Source organism: Oryx dammah, unplaced genomic scaffold, assembly GCF_014754425.2.
Source record: "Oryx dammah isolate SB20612 unplaced genomic scaffold, SCBI_Odam_1.1 HiC_scaffold_14, whole genome shotgun sequence".
Classification (NCBI taxonomy): Eukaryota; Metazoa; Chordata; class Mammalia; order Artiodactyla; family Bovidae; genus Oryx; species Oryx dammah.
Genome location: NW_024070198.1, coordinates 16,428,454 through 16,434,565, shown reverse-complemented (window position 1 = coordinate 16,434,565; position 6,112 = coordinate 16,428,454). Strand labels below are relative to the sequence as shown.

Here is a 6,112-nt window from a genome sequence, read left to right as displayed (position 1 = left end):
AGAATACTGGAGTGGGTTGCCATTTCCTTCTCCAATTCATGAAAGTGAAAAGTGAAAGTGAAGTCACTCAGTCGTGTCCAACTGTTTGCGACCCCTCGGACTGCAGCCTACCAGGCTCCATCATCCATGGGATTTTCCAGGCAAGAGATAAAAGTCTGAAAGACTAGCATGTCTAAAATGGGAATCTTTCTCTTAATAAGCATTTCTGATTTTTATGATCAGAAAATAAAACTGTATTTTAAATAAAATAATTTGCTCTTCAGAAAAAAACCTCCCTGTTTATCATATATAGGGATGTTTCTTATTTATGAATAACTTCCCATTTCTGTTGATGTATTTGTTTGCTTGACATTTAAGCTTGTCTTTTAAAGCAGGAGTTCCCAAAAGTAGTCACATCATAATCTGGGGTTCTTTAAAAATATTGATTCCTACGCCCTGCATCTAGAGATTCTAATTCACCTGCTAGAAGAATCTGTATCTTTTTAAATAAAAGCCTTTCTGGTGCTTCTGATGTTCAGCCTGGTTTGTGAAACTACAAAGGATATTCCATAGTCTGGCCGAAACTGGTTTAAGTGTTTGTCCTAACATTGCCAGCTCGTATAACATGTCTACTGGCCTAGCTTACTCCCTTTTCTCTGAGAATCCCCCATCACATAGAGCTCTGCTGTGTTTGAGTTATCTGTGTGACCCCTTCTCTCCCTGCCACAGCTGACTAGACCAAAAATGGAGACCTGGGGCAAATTAGGCCAGTAAGATTTTCTCTCTAGGAATATGAAACTAGGACCAAGTCTAAAAGTCAGTGGGGAATAGGCACCGAAGATATTTTAGGGCTGAGGAAGCCATTTTTTACCAATGTTCACTAATGAAGAGTGTATCTTAAAAAGAGAAAAAGAGAAGCAGATATGCAGATATAAGTGTAAATAGGAAACCCAGAGACAGGGGAGAGTCTTGGTTCCCAGCTTTTAGTTCCTTTTATCCACCTCTTAGATCCAATTTTACCTCCTGCTTTTTAAAACTACTTTCCAGTAAATTGTTTTGATTGAATAAGTTTCTGTTACAAGTAAAGAGCATGGGACTAAGATAGCTTTAACCTAGTACTCTCTGGTGGAGAAGGCGACGGCACCCCACTCCAATACTCTTGCCTGGAAAATCCTATGGGCAGAGGAGCCTGGTGGGCTGCAGTACATGGGGTCGCTGAGGGTCGGACACTACTGAGTGACTTCATTTTCCCTTTTCACTTTCACGCCTTGGAGAAGGAAATGGCAACCCACTCCAGTGTTCTTGCCTGGAGAATCCCGGGGACAGGGGAACCTGGTGGGCTGCCGTCTATGGGGTTGCACAGAGTCGGACACGACTGAAGCGACACAGCAGCAGCAGCAGTACTCTCTGGCATGGGTCCTCAACCCTGCCTTATACTTGGATTCTAAATAAGCCACTTCCTATGTAACTTTCTGGTCATATCTAGCCCTATTTCCACTTGCTGAGACAAAAATCCCTCTAATCAAAAAAGAATCTTTTTTTAATTTAAGTCACATTCAGGAAAGATACCATGGCTAAAATATTTTCCTTGACTTCTTTTTTTTTTTTTACTTATATTCATTATTTTTATTTCCTTTATTTCTTTCAAAAGGCAAACGATTATAATTCTGGTATTTGATTTTTCCCAATCCACAGTCATGTATCCCACTCATCTTTATTGGTGGAGTAGAATATTAACAGTAAAATAGTAATGAAAACAAACAAAATGTTTGGGCCATGTTAAAGAATGTTCATATTTGATCTTAGCAATGCTATAGGCTAGTATATGTAGAATATAGGCAAGTATAGAAAGTAGACAAGGACAGTATTACTAAGCCCAAAGAAATTAAATTCATTCATTTATCAAGTATTTATTGGCTATTATGTGCCAGGAATATACTTTCCTGCTCTTAGGAGCTTATATTCTAGCAGGGAAGGCAGACAAGCAATTACTGTTTAAGGTGATGTGTGGTTTGAAGTGAAAATGTTAGTCACTCAGTTGTGCCTAACTCTGCGACCGCATGGACTTCAGCCCACCAGGCTCCTCTGTCCATGGGATTCTCCATGTAAGATTACTAGAGTGGGTAGCCATCCCCTTCTTCAGGGGGTCTTCCCGACCCAGTGATCCAACCATGGTCTCCTGCATTGCAAGCACATTCTTTACTGTCTGAACCACCACGACACATTAAGAACAGAACTTCCTGAGTGGAGAAAGCCTCTGTCCCACTCTTTCTATAGTGGAGAAAGCTATAGCTAATGGTTTTAGCTATACCAGCAGATACCTATTTTGTTCTAAGTTCATAGTGAGACTCTTAAAAGCTGAAGTACCCACTGAAACTTCTGGAGGGCAGTTTTATTTCTTTTGTGTCTTCTACTTTAAATCCAAAATGCTCAAAACTTAACACATGTTTGGTGCTCTCATCCTTTACCCAAAAGAACTATTCCCCCCATCTATTTCCTAAATGCTGTAGCACCACCAGATTTAATTTGCAATCAACAACCTCAGATAGGCAGATGACACCACCCTTATGGCAGAAAGTGAAGAGGAACTAAAGAGCCTCTTGATGAAGGTGAAAGAGGAGAGTGAAAAAACTGGCCTGAAACTCAACATTCAAAAAGATCATGGCATACAGTCCCATTCAGTTCAGTTCAGTCGCTCAGTTGTGTCCGACTCTGCAACCCCATGAATCGCAGCACACCAGGCCTCCCTGTCCATCACCAACTCCCGGAGTTCACTCAGACTCACGTCCATGGAGTCAGTGATGCTATCCAGCCATCTCATCCTCGGTCGTCCCCTTCTCCTCCTGCCCCCAATCCCTCCCAGCATCAAAGTCTTTTCCAATGAGTCAACTCTTCGCGTGAGGTGGCCAAAGTACTGGAGTTTCAGCTTTAGCATCATTCCTTCCAAAGAAATCCCAGGGTTGATCTCCTTCAGAATGGACTGGTTGGATCTCCTTGCAGTCCAGGGGACTCTCAAGAGTCTTCTCCAACACCACAGTTCAAAAGCATCAATTCTTCGGCGCTCAGCCTTCTTCACAGTCCAACTCTCACATCCATACATGACTACTGGAAAAACCATAGCCTTGACTAGATGGACCTTAGTCGGCAAAGTAATGTCTCTGCTTTTGAATATGCTATCTAGGTTGGTCATAACTTTTCTTACTTCATGGCAAATAAATGGGGGAAAAAGTGGAAACAATGACAGACTTTATTTTCTTGGGGTCCAGAATCACTGCAGATGGTGACTGCAGCCATAAAATTAAAAGACGCTTGCTCCTTGGAAGAAAAGCTATGACAAACATAGACAGAGATGTCACTTTGCCAACAAAGGTCCGTATAGTCAAAGCTATGGTTTTTCCAGTAGTCATGTACAGATGTGAGAGATGGACCATAAAGAAACACTGAAGAATTGATCCTTTTGAACTGTGGTGTTGGAGAAGATTCTTGAGAGTCCCTTGGACAGCAAGGAGATCAAACCAGTCAATCCTAGAGGAAATAAACCCTGAATATTCATTGGAAGGACTGAAGCTGAAGCTCTGATACTTTGGACACCTGATGCAAAGGGCCAACTCATTGGAAAAGACCCCCATGCTGGGAAGATTGAAGGCAGGAGGAGAAGGAGATGACAGAGAATGAGATGGTTGGACGGCATCACCAACTCAATGGATGTGAGTTTGAGCAAACTCGGGGAGATGATGAAGGACAAGGAAGCCTGGCTTGCTGCAGTCCATGGGGTCACAAAGAGTCAGACACAACTCAGCTACTGAACAGCAACCACCACCTCCTTGTCTCTCATTCTCCCTCTTCCAGGTAGTGAACAAAGTCAGCTCTCCCTCCTTAATGCTCCCTGTCCGCTGCTGGAGCCCTTTCCCCAGCCATCATTTCTTACTTGGGCCTTTGCAATAGGCTAAGTGAGCTCCCAGCTTTTTAAACCCCTCTCTACTCATTTCAGACACACAGAGCTGATCATGTCACTCCAGTACTTTGAAAGTCAGGGTTCTCTAACTCTGAGGATGAAAAGATTCAAATTCTTTGGCGTGTCACAGAAATTTTACAAGCCCCCCTCCCCCCTCCCCCCAACACCTCTCCTGTCACGTCCCACATGTAGCCTCTCCTCACAGGGCGTCTCCTGCCTCCAGATATTCCATTCCCTCTTCCTCCTGCGATCCTGCTCCCCGCTTTCCCCAGTTCGAATGTCTACTCTTTCCAAAGACTTGCCTGAATCCCCAGACACCCCTCCTCTAACATTAACCAAATAGTGTAATCATTTGCTCACATGTCTGTCTCTCCCATAAGGTGACCATGTTTTCCTCCGAACCTAGGGAATGCCTGCCACAAAGGAGCCAAAGTTTAATGAATGAGGAATAGGCTAAGCATTGTTCTGAGAAACTACCCCACAACCGGCAAGATGCCTTCCTAACAAACCTCCACCGAAGTGTTCTGCCAACCCCAACCACCTACGTGCCCAGCGCTACGTCTAGGCCTATCTATGCAGAAACATGCCCTTTGAGGAAAACACTGCAAGTAGAAAAGGAGAGAGTCCGAACTCTAATTTTAAGGGTGAATCCAACTGTCAGGGATTAAATACTACTATTTTAAAATACAGTAGCCTCACCAATGCCCTTGCTAAACGACAGTTGGGCTGGGACCCTTGGGGAAAGCTCCAGGCGACTAGGGAGCAAATCATTTAATCTCTGTCAAAATATTTCCATTTAAACAGCATTAGTTTGCCTGGAGTGCGAGATCCTCAAATACGTGCAAATTGATCCAATCTATTTCCGAGATGTGGCTGAGATACAACGATCAATACTGGCAAACACATCGTATGGGATCTACCAGCAGCTGAGGAATCCAGGCGTCCTTTCTGCCTCCCGGGAAGGGCCGAGGGGCGACTCTCCGCGGCCCCTGTCCGGGTCTGCCGCTGGGACGCGGACGTTCACACAGAGCACTCCAGCTCCGCCCCCTGGCGTCTGCGGGCCTCAGCGGGCGGGGCTCGCCACGTGGAGCGCGGGCCCGATTCTCCAAACGCACCTACGCCATTGCCGCAGCGCAGCTCGGGGTCAGCCAGCCGCCTCGCGTCAACAGCGGAGGCCTTGGGGTCTGGGTTTACTCCAGAGCTGCTGACGTAACGTCATCTTGCGGGACGTGGACGGAAGAAAAAGGGGAGTAAGCCGGCGCGAGAGACGCGTGGCGTGGAGTGCGGGCCGGGTGGTGGGGCCCAGCGGCTGAGGCGGCAGGTACGAGCGGGCCACAAAGAAGGCGGGGACGGTGGCGGGGATGGCGAGGTGGCGACGCCTGCGTGAGGGCTGAGGGGGCACCCGGGCTGAGGCAAGGGGAGGTGTGCGCGCCGGGTCACGGGCGACCGTGGGGACTGCGGGGGCGCGCGGCCTGAGCGGGAGCAGAGTGACGGGGGTCGGACCCGTAAGTGGGTGTGGGCGCGCGGAGGGATGGCGGCGGGCTGGGCCTCCCAGAGCGCGCTGCATCGCCACACGCCGGCGCGCGGAGGCTGGAGGGCTGCGGGGGCTGTGGGCACTCGAACTCCCCGACCCCCTCGGATACACCCAGATGCAGGAACTGATCCATATGGAAGCTTGAAGACCCAGCGCCTGATGCCTTCTCGGCCCGGGGTCCCGGAACCAGCTTCAAGTGCACCTGCCTGAGTGGTGGGGTTTCACCCTGCTTGTAACTGCCCACACAGCTGTCAGGGGCCTATGTGTGCAGTCCCGCGCGGCCTGCCTGGGCCTTCGTGATCCCCTCTAGATAACCACCCCCGCCCCCCGCCCCCGACCCCGCAGCAGGAGAGCAGTGTGGCAGGAGGTCTGTGGATAATTCTTTCCGTGGCTCATCAGGGCTGGGCGGACCCAGATCCACCCCTCTCCCCCATCTCCGTTCCTCTCTCTAGAGGAGGTGAGGTTTAATCATTGGGGCTTTGTCTTTAACTGGTGAACCGTATAGCAAGCCTGTATTTCTGGGCGACGTTTGTTCAGACTAAAGGTCAGTTCTCTATTCAAGTAAGTGAGATAAGGACTATCTGTTCAGAACCTGTAAAGAAGTACTTGAGAAATGTCCTGAGGCGAAACATGGGAACTTTTCA

The 6,112-nt window shown here is 47.9% G+C and overlaps 1 protein-coding gene across 2 annotated transcripts in view; it reads left to right on the top strand.

The window, feature by feature from the left end:
- Positions 1-4,994: 4,994 nt before the first annotated feature.
- The window catches only part of ALDH18A1 (aldehyde dehydrogenase 18 family member A1), a 38,222-nt gene continuing 37,104 nt past the window's right edge, over positions 4,995-6,112 (top strand). For both annotated transcript variants that reach the window (XM_040254618.1, XM_040254617.1), the window contains exon 1: positions 4,995-5,255. The gene's annotated coding sequence lies outside the window, so the exon portion shown is untranslated. The remainder of the gene's footprint in view (positions 5,256-6,112) is intronic.